At 32.2% G+C, this 14,954-nt stretch overlaps 1 long non-coding RNA gene across 1 annotated transcript in view; it reads left to right on the top strand.

Moving 5' to 3' along the window:
- LOC108300310 overlaps nt 1-14,474 on the top strand; it is a 47,279-nt gene extending 32,805 nt beyond the window's left edge. Inside the window, exons 3-4 of the long non-coding RNA XR_001823339.1 lie at nt 1,227-1,354; nt 14,311-14,474. This is a non-coding gene — a long non-coding RNA (uncharacterized LOC108300310). The remainder of the gene's footprint in view (nt 1-1,226; nt 1,355-14,310) is intronic.
- The last annotated feature ends 480 nt before the right edge of the window (nt 14,475-14,954 follow it).

Below are 14,954 nucleotides of genomic sequence, written 5' to 3'. Positions count from 1 at the left end.
TGACTCTGATATAGTATCTTTAGTTTGCCAGAATCCCCACCTCTCCCGTTTATCCCTTCCAAACTTATTTCATTCATGAGAGATAGCTGCTGGCTCCTGTATTAATTTAAATAACCTGTAAATTGCCTGATATGTTATGCAAATGATTTCAGTAGGATGAATCCTACATCTTACTGAAAAAAAATGTTTTTCAATCGAATAATTGTGTTTATTATTGGGTGTAACTTCCACATAAACTGACCCACTCAGTACAGATACATATGTCCCACATTTTAGCCTTTCTACAAGAGCAGAACTTTGACCCTGTGGATATAGGCTTTTTGTTCAATAAAGAAAACCATCAATTACATTATGTTGTTTGGTACCAAAAATGCTTTGATCTTTTTTTAAGGGTATTTATTACAAAGGAAAGCAGGGTGAGAACCCTCTGACAGACATGAGGCCATGAGGCTTTATAGGAAAACCTTCAGCATCTGTGACTGACTGACATAAAACCATTGGCATAAGATGTTTCAGATCTGATCCACCTCACCTTCCTGAATTTGATTTCTAGCTCTTCTATTTACTAGTTATGTATTTGTGGAAAAATCCCAATCTTTGTGGGTCTGAATTTTTAAATTTGTCACATTATTTCTTTTTCTCATATTTCTTTTAAAAATTTTTACTTAGCTTTGAGGGTACATGCGAAGGTTACATACATAAGCACATGTCATGGGGTTGTTGTACATATTATTACATCACCCAGGTATTGAGCTCAGTAATCAATAGTTATCTTTTCTGCTCCTCTTCCTCTTCCCATCCTCCCCACTCAAGTAGGTCCGAGTGTCTATTGTTCCCTTATTTGTGTTCATACGTTTGTATCATTATTTCTAAAGTTCCAAATATTACCTCTAAAGACTCACTGAATTTTTTAGAAACCTTCAGTAAGACCCCATAGCATTTAAAAATTCTCATTCTAATTAGTGCATTAGAAATTCATGGCCACAACTCAAATATTTTACAGTAAAACAATTTTGCAAATTAACTTAAAATTGCTGAACCCATTGTTGTTCTATGGGTAGTATATTTTTTAAAAAAAAAAAAACTTTATATTTTCATCACAATATGTTAAATTTCAGATGGATTTTTACCCTAGAATCTATTCCAACTGCTAAAGGGTTTGAATGTATTAAATTGCAGTTCAACTCTCTGACCCCTCCCCACTTTCTGTTTCATCTTGAAAATAGGCTCTACTTCTCCCCTGGGTATTAGATGTCTGACAAAAGAGCTATCTCCATGAAGATGGACCAAATGTTCTCTTTTCTGCAGCTGATTGTGCTACATCACCCCAACATGATAAACCAGAAATTGTGAAGTAACTTCCTATCCCTCCCTGACCCTGCAGTACCTCACTAGTCATGTAATTTGTGCATTACTTATACCCACCCCTGCCCAACCTGCTGAGGTTTTGTAACAATTTGCCCAAGGACTAACCCCTTAAAAATCTGTGACAGTGCTGCAATAGCAAAGACTTGGAACCAACACATATGCCCATCAATAATAGACTGGATAAAGAAAATGTCACACATATATATCATGGACTACTATGCAGCCATAAAAAGGATGAGTTCATGTCCTTTGCAGGGACATTGATGAAGCTGGAAACCATCATTCTCAGCAAACTAACACAAGAACAGAAAATCAAACACCACATGTTCTCACTCATAAGTGAGGGTTGAACAATGAGAACACGTGGACACAGGGAGGAGAACATCACACACTGGGGCCTGTGAGGGAGTGGAAGGCTAGGGGAGGTATAGCATTATGAGAAATACCTAATGTAGATGACGAGTTGATGGATGCAGTCAACCACCATGGTACATGTATACCTGCATAGCAAACCTGCACATTCTGCACATGTATCTCAGAATTTACAGTATAATAGTTAAAAAATAATAATTTTTAAAAATCCATGACAGTATTTTCAAACCTGTATTTTTGCAACATGTGCTTAACTATTTCTTTTTCATAAAACTGTTGTCCTTTTTCTCACAGCATTATGAAATCAGCATATAATGATTATAAGAACATAGGACTTGGGGAAGGTGACAAGTCAGGGTTTATATGCACTCCATTGTTAGCTATGTAGTCACAGTAAGTAGCTAACTATGTTTGAAGGGCAGGCATTAAAAACATTACTTTAGGGAAAAGATTATATAGGTTTTACATGTCACCACAGAAGGCAAAAATAAGACTTCCTGATAGTTATGATAGGAATATATATTATTTTCAGTGTAATATGCTGAAGAATCTTCACTGAAGCAACTTCAAAATGAAAATTAATGGTTTATGAAACACAATTTTTCCATCCTTAAATGTATTTTAGTAGAGAAAATATGATCATGAGTTAAAGAAAGAAATGCAGGTATCAGATGGGAAAGAAGGAAGGTTGCATGAGGAAGCAGCAAAAGATGTTTCCAATATGAGATTTTCAAATTCTCTGGTTTCCGTTTAATTGAATTGGCTTAAATTTCATTCTCATTCAAGTGTATTTTATACTTAAATTTCAGGACCATATTCATTTATAGAAACAAAGTTTACTTTATTAAATGTAAAACTTTTTTATCAAATGATATACACTATAAAATGACTCTTTCAAACTTAATTTGTATAGAATTTGTACTTGGATTTAGGAATGTATGAGCCAACATTATGTTTAATTCTTTGGTGGGTAACTTGAGAAAATTTTAATAAATTTCCTGGGTGGGAAATCTATACACATGTACACACACAACAGATTTTTGTGATAATTCTGCACCACTATCTATTGCTTTACTTTTCTCATTGTTCCCAAATACTGACAAATTCAAAACATATTTTCCGTGACATGAATAGTTTATCAAAGGAATTACACTATCAATCTTAGAGTTTCTATAGAAATATAGTTTCTTATAGTTTCTATATTCAAGTAAACGTTGAAATAAATGATGTTTGAATCACTATAAAATTTATTTCATTTACATTTACATATATTTCAAAAGCTACCTTTTAAATACATTCTTTTTCAGAATCTAAACAAGTTTCGTCCTTTTTTAAAATAATGTTTTTGTTTCATTTAGGCCTAGATGTAAGGAGATAAATTGCTACAAATTCTGGGTTTTTTTTTTTTTATTATGTGAATACCTGTCCATGGGATTGAGACCACCAACCAATTTCCTATAAGCCATCAAGCAACATCATGTGTTAACAATTTTCAGTCACTTTTAATCTGGTTTGGATTCAAAATGGTAAAATAGAGGTGAAAGGTCAAATTTAAAAAAAGGGAGAACAAATTCTCCTGGGTTAACCAACCTTTTGAATTTCTGAATTCAAGTTAATTATATTATTTGAATTTAATGAAATTATCAACATGTTTACCTTCATTTCATAGTAACACTTCCCTGTTCATATTAGAATAAACCTTTTAATGTTTATCTAGGTCTTTATAAAGAGAACTACAGAGGACCTAGTGTTTTTTCAATGCACTTCATTATTAGATTTTGGAGTAAGACCATATTTTCAGATTTAATGAGGGTAGTGCTTCTTTTAATGGTAAATAAACAGTATTTTTGTTATGTTCTCTTGGAATTTATACATAAAATTTACTCACTGGTTAAATATTTATCTCAATGCTGCAGCATTAATTTTTGATCTGAATGTTATATTTTTATCACAGTAACTTATTTGTAAAATGAAGAAAATATTTAATATTAAGTAGTTTAATATAAAGACTATTTCTTCTAACCAATATAAATATAAAATAAAAAATTATTTTTTCTAAACTTTCATATATGATCTTTTCAACTTAGTTTCTAAAAAGTGAGGATCAGTTTATGACTATATTACAGGTTTTACACATCATATATTAGATTTTTAGTGTTTTTAGATTATCTTACCAAAATGGTTGATTCTGTGAAGGCCTTAATGGTTCCAGTTTAATTTTATGAACTTAGTTACTGTTTAAAAAAAATTTAAAAATTTATAGTCACATTTTTATTAGTGTAGGTTGCTTTCTCTTGTCGTTTTAAAATTTATTAAATAACACAAAAATTTAGATAAATATTAATGGAATGTGATATAAAAGTGATAAAAATGAAAGATTAACAGAGTATTTGTAACAATTGTTTCTTTTTCAGATACCAAATGAAGTTATTAATAAAGAAGATATACATTTTAAAAATAAATAATAAATAGGCTCTTGGATTTTTGAAAATCTATTTAATAAACAGGAATAAAATATGAACATATGTTTTAAAATTTTGAAATGGTGGTTCATTAAAAATGTATTGGTAAAAAGACTATGAAACTCATAACACCTCAAAATAAGGACACACCATAAGTATCTCATGATACAATAAAATATTATAAATTGAAATAAATACTCCTGTTTTAAAATAAAAAACAAGTTATAATAAACCATGATTGATTGTGATCATTCTCTTCTACCAAGATGATGAAGGTGATCTTTATATGCTTATAGATGTTAAAAATTTATATATTTGTTACACTCTTTTCTCTCTTCAAAAAATCCATTAACACTCAACGTTATATTTGTAATTTTGCCATTTTTTAATCTAAAGTGGATAAAAACATTGTTTAAGCTTTGGGCTCCACAAAACTTGGATCACCTTCTTTGTTCAAAGTAATATTGTTTAAGAAATATTTAAAATTCATTCAGATGAAGAATGGTTTTAGATTTCTAAACAAGAAGTGGAAATTACAATCATTCTGGCTTTCTTTTACATTCTGCCTGCCCTTCCATTTTCATCTCTGCCCTATGCTAAGGTGTCTATTGCAAAGCCTTCTCTAACTATGCAATCAGTGTGCATATGTTGAATGAAAAAGTTCATAATGCATACACCAGCAAAATTTATTTTGAGGCAAGAGATTCTTATTGTAGTCATTATTTCCTATTTATTTTATTCCTTCAATAACACATTGTTTATCAATATAACTAACTTGAAACACAATTTCAACTCTGCCAACTGACTTCTGCTTTGGAAGGTAAATTAATCTATAATTAATAGAAAATCCTAAATAAGTGTGGTTTAAGCAATATAAAAGTTTATTTCATTTCTACTTAATTGTAAGCAGTGTAACACTGGTCTGAGGTCCTGTATTATCTGGTTTGCCAGCTCCTTCTCCTTTGCTGATCTATTGATCACACTATACAGTTTCTACATCATTTTCCAAGGCAGCACCTCAAGTAAATGCCTGAAATAAGAAAAAAAAAAACATGGTGGAAACAGATTCCTTCTTTAAGACAATTCCTAGATATTCCACAAGACACTTCTGCTTACATTTCATTGGTCAGAATCTTGTTACAAGGAAAAAGAATTCTTTATTCTGAGTGTCCTGCACATAGCTAACCTCCAGCCGTTATATAAGATGTCCATGCTGTATAAACTATGGAATATTTGTAACTACCATTTTCCAGTTGATTATCTTTATTGTGGCTAACTAATAACTTGAAAGTACTCTGCTCAATTCCAGTCACTGCACAGTTTCTGTTTGTATAAAAATAAATAAATTATTGGTGTCACTCGCAGCCACTATTTTTAGTTGTCATTCTTAGAAAGTGCAATTTTAAGATAGGAAGTTAGTAGTTCTTTTTGACTTTTTTCCCTTAAGGCTAATCTTAGGAGATGAGCCTAGGAGTGCACAATTCTCTTAATGCAAGTGTAATATTGTATTAGAATATTATGTATCATAATATTATTTTACCTAAGAAATATTATTTCACATTATCTGAAATCTTAAGAAATAAAAAAGAAAATAAATAATAGGACATACCAAAATTAGATATATCAAAAATAAGATAAATAAGTAAAGGAAAAATACTTAATTAATGAACTAGGGTAGAAGGAAACCACCAAAGGTACTTGAAGTTTCAGATAATATCAAAGAAAACAAAATGGAAGGGGAAAGTCAAAATGATTATGTTCGTATTATATTTATACTAAATGGGAAAAGAATAAAGCTAATAATATAGTTAAAATTGGGGAAGGAGGCGAATAGCTTTAATGGCTAAACAGTACATATTCAAGAACAACATAGAAAGGAGCAGGAAAGTAATGTAATTTTATGCACCAGTTCTTAATTTTTAAAATAGATATGGTAGGCCTATTATATTCCAAGTAGTGTTTTAGGCTCTGGCAATAAAAGAGTGTATAAGACAAAGCCTGTGACTTTAAGAGTTTTTATTTTAGGAGTAATAAAGGCAATAAAAATATATAATTAATTGAAGTCAGTTAATTATTAGTATGCTGAGGAAAATAAAATAGCATAAGGAGACACAGAATGATTTACAGAAGGTAAAATGGCAGGCATTTACAGAATGTGGAAGGGCAGGGCACACAGTGATTTACAGAAAGTGGCAACTATTTTGCAATTACAGTGTGAGAAAGCCTTTCTGAAGATGCCATATTGTAGCAGAGCAAAGTGGTGATAACAAGATTCTTGGAGAAAAATGTTCCCATCAAAGGAAATGTCTCAACTTGTACCCAGGCTCTGAAATTTGAAGATAGAGAAGGTTCAAAAAGAATTGTGGATAGGTTGAACAATGAGAACACATGGACCCAGGGAGGGGAGCACTACACACTGGGGTCTGTTGGGGGAAAATGGAGGAGGGACGGGGGGTGGGGAGTTGGGGAGAGATAGCATGGGGAGAAATGCCAGATATAGGTGAAGCGGAGGAAGGCAGCAAATCACACTGCCATGTGTGTACCTATGCAACAATCTTGCATGTTCTTCACATGTACCCCAAAACCTAAAATGCAATAAAAAAAAATTGTGGTTAGGTTTATTACGGATCTCATCATCCAGAGAAGTAAACATTACTTTGAACATGTTACAAAGACACAGATTAAGAGAAATAACATGATATTGCCATCATTTATAAGATATTGAAGATCATGAAGCAAATTATTAACCCTAGAAACAATGCTGAAATGCACAAAAAATCAACTGGTAACTCAGATAAATTTCCTAGATTTTCCTTTTTTAGATAATAGGCAGTGATACTTTTAAATACAGAAAAAAAATGAAACAGGATTAATGTTCTTTGTCATATTTGGAAGGGACTCAATATTCTCCACGTCCTCCATGTTGAATAATAATAATAAACTGAATTGCTCCTATTCTTAAAATTACACTAATATGTACTGGATGCAATGATACGAATTATTACGTGTTATTAGAAAACCACAGAACAGGGGTTTTTAATTCACCCCAGAGAATGTTCAGTGAAGCCATCAGCCAGCGATTAAGTGACATTTGATCAATGATGTGTTGCTGCAGTTTTCAGGGAAAATATGAACAGCTTAACAGAATTAAGGATGCACAAAAGAAATGACTGGAAAAATATTCAGGTGGGGAATTTTTTGATTAGCTAGCAGTACTTAAAGAAATGGACGAATCAATCATGACTCTCCAAATTTGAATGTAGGGCTACAAATTTAGATGGTTCCTACAAGACTAGGACAACATAGAGGATATGGGAAATAAGTTAAGCACACCACCCAAGGCCTATTCTATTAATGCTGAATTTAATTACCTGGCATAACTAAATCAGTAAAGGACCAAGGGGAGAAGAGTTAATTTATATGCCCCGTCTCCTCTGAGTTCCTATTTAGGTTATTAGAAAAGCACATAGTAGGGGTTCCTAACCCCTAGGGTACATCATTTTATATACTAATATGTTTTAAAACTGCTACTTCCTTCTATTTCCTCTCTCAGTATTTACCCAATGACAATAATTATGATTTCACATGAGACTAAGAAATAATGGGATAATATTATGCTTTTATTCTAAGAAAAGATATCCAACGAGAGTTGAATACAAAAGTCTGAAAATCAGGGTAAATTTTGGAAATCATCAGCATGCAAGTTAGGGGTGAAATCATAAATGTAGATGAAATAACATAGAGAGAATATAAAGAATAAAAAAGACATATAACTTGGAGAAAGGGACTCACAAATAAAACTAAGAAGCAACACTAATAGAAAGATAAGGCAGATCACATGTATTCAACAATTCAATTAATTATATAATCCCACAGTTCCTGGACAATAAGTCAACAATGTCAGATTTTATTTAAGTCATGTACTTTTAGTTATTTTTTGACACGAATTGTTATTTGGTCATTTCAAGTAAAATTCAAATGCTCTAACTTCTAATATTTTGTTTGTGGTAGTACCTGAGTACCCTGAAAAGCATATTGACACATTTTAATTATCAATCAGTAAAAGCAATTACGTAAATATTTACTTAAATATTCTATCATTAGTTTTATTTATAAGAGCAGCTTTTGGTTACAAGTCACAAAAAATAAATACTAGAATATGTTGGCTCAGAAACATAAAAATCCAGGGTCATTTAGGTGTAGCTGGATCCAGGAACTCAATAAAATACTCAAATATCAGATAATCTGCATCTTTTTATGCTCTCTCTCTGATCAATTTTACTTTCTAATGGTTTCATGCTCAAGAAGTTGTCTCCTGGCCATCATCATAGTTTGGTTTGTACTTACAACTAGTAATGCCAGAGAAAAGTGTACAGCATCTCCTTCCCAAGGTTTATATCAGTCTTTGGAAGATAAGTCACTGAAGCTTTTTCTTTCATATGCACCATAAAATTAAGGAAGTGAAGCCAGGTGATTATAGACTCTACCAAGTGACAGAAAGTGCTGTCCTCCTTAAAGGAAAAAGATGCAAAGGAAAGGATGCCAGGAAGATAAAAACAACTACTATCAACTGTATTACCTAGGCATGTGACAGGTAAAAGGATGAAGAGTCAGTATTTGAAAGATATTGTGACCTATCAAAGTATGTGGTTTTTTTTTCATGTCAGTAAACATAATGTTCTTTCATTGCTTACATTGACATAGAATAGTTCACAGTCCAAATTAAAATAACTATTATTATAATGTTTCTTCACCAGACGTACATAAAAGTGAAGACTTCTAATGAAGGATTTGAATTGCTCTGTTTTGAATTTGTCAACTCTTTGTTTAACCTGTGCTGTCAGAAGTACTACAAATCTATCTTGGATAATTGTATGTGTCTTTTTCTTTTGCTTGATACCCTTAAATGCCACTAGAGACTATCTTTTCTCCACAAATGGTTAATTTTTCTCAAATTATACATTTACATTGAAAGATGTGGAAATAGCATGAAATATCAGGAAATCCACTCAGGAAGGAAAGCCAAAAATAACACACCTGAAAAAGTAAAGAGTATAGCAGTTATGCCAATGGAATATCAATTTAAAACATAATTATAATGTTGATGGACTATTTCTAACGCATTTTTTCATAACCATATGAAAGCAATGCTAAATTGCATTTTTTCTGAAAGCTTCTCATCTATGGTTTAAGAAAAGATTTACATATTTTAAATAAAAATAAATTTTGCTGCTGCATTTATTAATAATTCAACAGCTTTTGATAGCACCTGTGGCATGCCAATCACTGTTCTTGATTTTGAAGACAGAGAAAAGTACCTACCTTTAGACTTTGCAAAATTAAGAGTTTAAACAATTATGATTTGGGAATAAAATATAAGGAGAAAAAAGAATTGGGAATGACTTCTAGACCGCTGGCCCTAACATAGTGTGCAAATAATGATTTTACTCAGTGAGATAGGAAGGAAACACAGATTGAGATGATATGTGGGGGAAGAGCAGTTATGTTTTGGACATAGTTTGACATGCCTATCACAGGGTCAGATGAAAGCATAATTTAGACAATTGGATACAGAGGTTTCTGTTCAAGAAAAAAATCAAGCCTGGAGACAAACATTTGGAAGTAAAAAATGGATAGGTGGTAACCAAGGAGATCAGACCAAATGAGATTCTGTAGGGAGAGAAGAAGTTAGAGAAGAAAGGGCCAATGATATCCTTCAGGCACTTGATAATTTAGAGCTATGGAAAAAAGCAGATGTCAGCCACAAAGAGAAAGCAATGTAAGAATATAAGAACAAAATAAAGACAGAATTTCAAGACAGATGCAATTGAGTTAACAGTTGCTAAGAAATCAAGTACGAAGACAATTAAGAACTTGGCAAGATGGTAATTATTAATAACTTCAACAGGACAAATTTTAATGCTGTTATTGAAATAAAGAAATAATTAAAATTAAGGAAATAGGTAATATATGCTTCAAACAGTGTTTCTAAAAAGAGAAGCAGAATAATAGGGTGGCAACAAGAGAATGAGAGAAAGCTTTTAAAACATGGTCATATCATGATGGAAATGATATAGCAGAGTATGAAAATTGATTATGTAGGGGAAACAAGATGGATAATTTAGGGAACAAGACTTGAGGAGTTTAATGATTTGGATCTGGCAAAGCTGTGGAGGAATTAGTCTTCACTACAAGAAGTGACATTTCATCCATAAGTTCAGAAAGGAAGATCTGATGTACAAATATAGACACAAGTGGGTTTGTAGATTTTCTTCCTTCCCATCAGGGATACAATAAGCAAGAACATTAGTGAAACCCAGGGTTGGAGAAAGTTGTTGACAATTTGAAGAGAGAGGAAAAGGTAGGAAGTAGTCCAGGAGACTGGAAGAGCAATGCTGGGGCCCATGAAGGATTACACTATCAAAGAAGGGGCTGGGAGGATGAGTGTGATGGTGCATGATATGCTTAAACAGCAGCCATAGGGCATGATCCTGATCTTATCAAGTAAGCAATTGAGATAGGGGTGCAGGGCATAGTCTAGGTCTTAGATTGGGAAACACATTTTTGGTTTGATAGTGAGTTTGTTGATAAAAAGTTTTGCAATTTGTAATATGCTGGAAAAAACAGTTATAGCTATATAGCTATAACACCATTTAATCTCACTGGTAAATAAGAAAATGCAAATTACAAAAATAATAAAATTCCATTTCATATTTTGAAATTTGTTAAAAATTAAAATACCATAATTGAAAGTCTCACAAGGACTACATTCCCTGCTAGTAGAAACATAGTAATATGCAATCACTTTTGGATCACTTTGTCAATATCAAGTATAATTGAAGTTGCCCCAATTTTATAATACTGAAATCTCACATGTAAGAATGTACCTTAGAGAGACTCTTGTCAGCCTCACCAGATGTACACAGGTAATTACAATAAAAATGAAATGTATATTTGTAGGAAAATAGGTCAGTAAATTGTGTTGCTACAAGTTAGAGCATTCTGGAGAGACTTAAATGAATGAATGAGCTATATGAACCAATATAAAGTGAAACAAGAGGGAAGATAAATATTTCAGTGCTGGAGAAAGTTGTCTTATAGATTTGATGGTGAGAAGATGATATTTCCATTCTTTTGTTGTCTTAATGAATTGAAAGATGAGATTAGAAGCTAAAATAGGATGGAGGAAGGAAAATAAAGTTGGAGACTTCAGAAAAAGGAAAACTGTATAGTAATCTGTAGAAAAAGACATGAAAAAAAATTCACTAGAAAAATCTAGTATTCATAAGCAGAGTTATTACAGCTTTCATCATTTCAACAGCAATAATAATTTCAGTAATATAACTGAAATTTATTTGTATCTACAAGGCTATGCTGCTAGACCAGAATGTTTCAAACTTTTCACGGACAATTAGCTAAATTTTTTAAAAAGTGTGGAGCTGAGGAGGCTAAATTTATCTGAGCCTTGAAGATGCTTACACAATTGCAGATCTCTTAAAGCATGATATAGTGTCTTGCAGAAGCATTTTACCAGAGATCACCTAATTGGACTTGACTTGGGAGACCATTTTATGTATAGCCTAATAAACTTAGTAAAATATTGTTTTTTGTAATAAATATTCAGTTAAAAAGAATTCTTGATTCAGTAAAATTCTGCCATGTTAAAAATAACCATTATAATTACAAGGATCTAGTAAAACACTTAACAGTGTTCAGCCATTGAATCACAGAGGTCTGAAATACTATTTAATATGTCTCTTACAAATTCAAGTTATTGTACAGTTTTTGCAATTATGAGAGGCACTTCAATGTAAAAATCTCTGGAATAAGATGGAATATTTTCTAAAGCAACTTTAAATTTTAGAGAAATATAAATAATTGTATATCACATAGTGGTTTTCTCAAGTATGTGCTCTTAAATTTAGTTATTTCCTGTTATTTTATTTCCTAGAAGTATTTTTTAAAGTAGAATTGGCTAAGATTTTAACCTTCATTATTTCCTAATACATATCTATATGGAAAAAGTATTCAAGGTGTTCTTATTTATAGAATGCATTATTTTGCACTGTATTAACAAGAAAGAAGTCTATCCAGCTGAATATTAGCATCTTTTTTCAGTTTCTAGGAGTGGTTTGAATTCCTGGTCTCAGATATAATCTGAAAGAAATTCCTGAAGTGGAAACTCTCTGTTCTGATTATTCTATATTTGGCATCAATTTTATTTACAAGCTATTAATACTGAGTGCTTCAGACCCTCCTCTCCACTTTCCTTAGTTTAAGTCAAGTGAACTAAAAATATATAAATTTATTTTTACAATGCTTTTGGAATGATAATTTGGGAGATAAAAATGTCAACTGAAAGCATTCAACCACAATAATCTTGTTTAATAATATATTTCAGGCAAGGTAATATGCATCAATGGCACAGATGACTTTTAGATTAATTTGACCATTTTCAAATAACTATCCTCTTTATGAACAACTTACTTTGAAGAAGTACCAGGGAGCAAACATTTTAGGCTTTACAGATCAAATGATCTGTGCAGCAAGTTCTCAGCTATTCAGCTCTGTTGTTGCAGTGTGAAAGCAGACACAGATAACTTGTAAATGAATGGCTGTGGCTGTGTTTCAATAAAACTTTATTTAAAAGAATGAGTTGCAAGTCAGATATGGCCCCTATTTGTGGCTTGCTTACTCCTAGATTGGATCACTTCTATATAAATAAAATCCATTTATTCAAACGTATGTATTATTAGGAAATACCTGGCCTATGCAGCTAATGAAGTAGAAGAATTTTTCCAAGAAGATTAATAAAATACTGATGTAATAAGATAAATTGTATTGACATTAGAAAAATTGTTTTTGTCTATAACCTTAAGATAAGATATAAACACAATAGTTTGATGCTTTATTTCTGTTTTCTTCTATTAAACTTTCTCTTTAAACACTCCAATGTCGCTTTTAAACAAACATATTCTGTATTGGTCAAATACATTATTTTAAAGTTTCCAGTAAGCAACAGAGTACACGTTTAGATCCACATCTTTGTATTTCAATTTTGGTTTATTATTGTCAAATTTAAACAAAGAGGGATCTGTCTAACTCTGAAGACAGAAGTTTACAAATATTAACGTAACTGCAAGCGGAGGGCTATTTAGCCACTACTCCAATGGAATGGCCATTCTGCCAGAATGACTCGCTGGCATCTATTAAAACTCCACTTGGGCCGGGTGCGGTGGCTCAAGCCTGTAATCCCAGCACTTTGGGAGGCCGAGGCAGGTGGATCACGAGGTCAAGAGATCGAGACCATCCTGGTCAACATGGTGAAACCCCGTCTCTACTAAAAATACAAAAAATTAGCTGGGCATGGTGGTGCGTGCCTGTAATCCCAGCTACTCAGGAGGCTGAGGCAGGAGAATTGCCTGAACCCAGGAGGCGGAGGTTGCGGTGAGCCGAGATCGCGCCATTGCACTCCAGCATGGGTAACAAGAGCGAAACTCCGTCTCAAAAAAAAAAAAAAAAAAAAAACTCCACTACACATAACACTGAGCCCCCACAAAGCTACAATTTTCAGTGCTTTGCAGTGTTTTAATGATATATCTCTATAAACTCTGATTTTTTCCTTAGTTTCAATTGTTTTATCTCATCTTTCTAAAAATAGATGCAACTGCTGAATTTAACATTTTTAAAAGTTTAATTTACCTGAATGTTTAAGACTCTAAATGATGACATAATTCTGTAGTTTCATACTTTTCATCTTATGTATTTTCTCTCTTGCTTATTCTATTTCATTTTCATTTACATATATACAATATATATAGTATTTTTGTTCATTATTATGTGTAATTTTTAAACAGATAATTATAAATGAAATCAATATTAATTTTTATGAACTTTACTACTACCTATAAGTTAAAATCTAATATATAAACTCCTATAATCTTTCATAATTTGTTATATTATTAATTGGGTGCCAATTTCAGTTAAATAATTTTTTCTCAGCTAAATGTATAGTTTAATGGCTAAAGTAGAAAGAGTATAGAAAAATATATAATCTATATAAATGGTCATTAGAGAAAAATTTCTGAAACATAATTTTCTTTTTCAGGTGCCACATCCTCATTCTTATGTAAATCCATATACTATTGAGACTCTTCGCAGTAAGCATACAAATATATATAATTGGCTCTTACTGAAGAAATCTGAAAGCATAATTTTTGTAACAAGAATAATAACTATGTAAGAAATAAAAGCACTAATTTTTAAAGTGTTCACCTTTAATTTCTTTTCACTCTTTAAACAAAGATGGCCTAAGGGGATAGCATAGTATTAAGATATTAGAAGACTTGAGGTTAATACAATTGTTTTACAAGATTTAAATATTCTTTTGATGGCAGAACACAACACAACATGATTCAGGCAGATTAAAGGCAGAGTTCTTTGTTATTTATAGCTCCAAACAAGAGAAGCTGAAACACAGGGCCAGACAGGGAGTTGTACCTAGGGCCAGGGTAGCAGCAAGCTGCAGTTTAGAGGGCAACTTGGGTGGGGGAAGTGGGGTGTCACTAGCTAGATGTCAGGAGCTCTCTGCTCTGCAAATTAACTAAATTAAATTAGTTAATTTGAATAATTTCATGGGCTCTGAGCATAGGTGCTATCCCAGCTAGCTGGTACCTGTGCCCTGGGCAATTAAGATAGGTTCCTATGGTCACAGAGTCTGAGAATTTGAAAAAAGAATTGTTGTAAGTGTGG

The sequence above is a fragment of the Cebus imitator genome, unplaced genomic scaffold, assembly GCF_001604975.1.
Source record: "Cebus imitator isolate Cc_AM_T3 unplaced genomic scaffold, Cebus_imitator-1.0 Scaffold26, whole genome shotgun sequence".
Lineage (NCBI taxonomy): Eukaryota > Metazoa > Chordata > Mammalia > Primates > Cebidae > Cebus > Cebus imitator.
The sequence above is the reverse complement of the archived record's forward strand: the minus strand, read 5'-3'. Positions and strand labels throughout refer to the sequence as shown.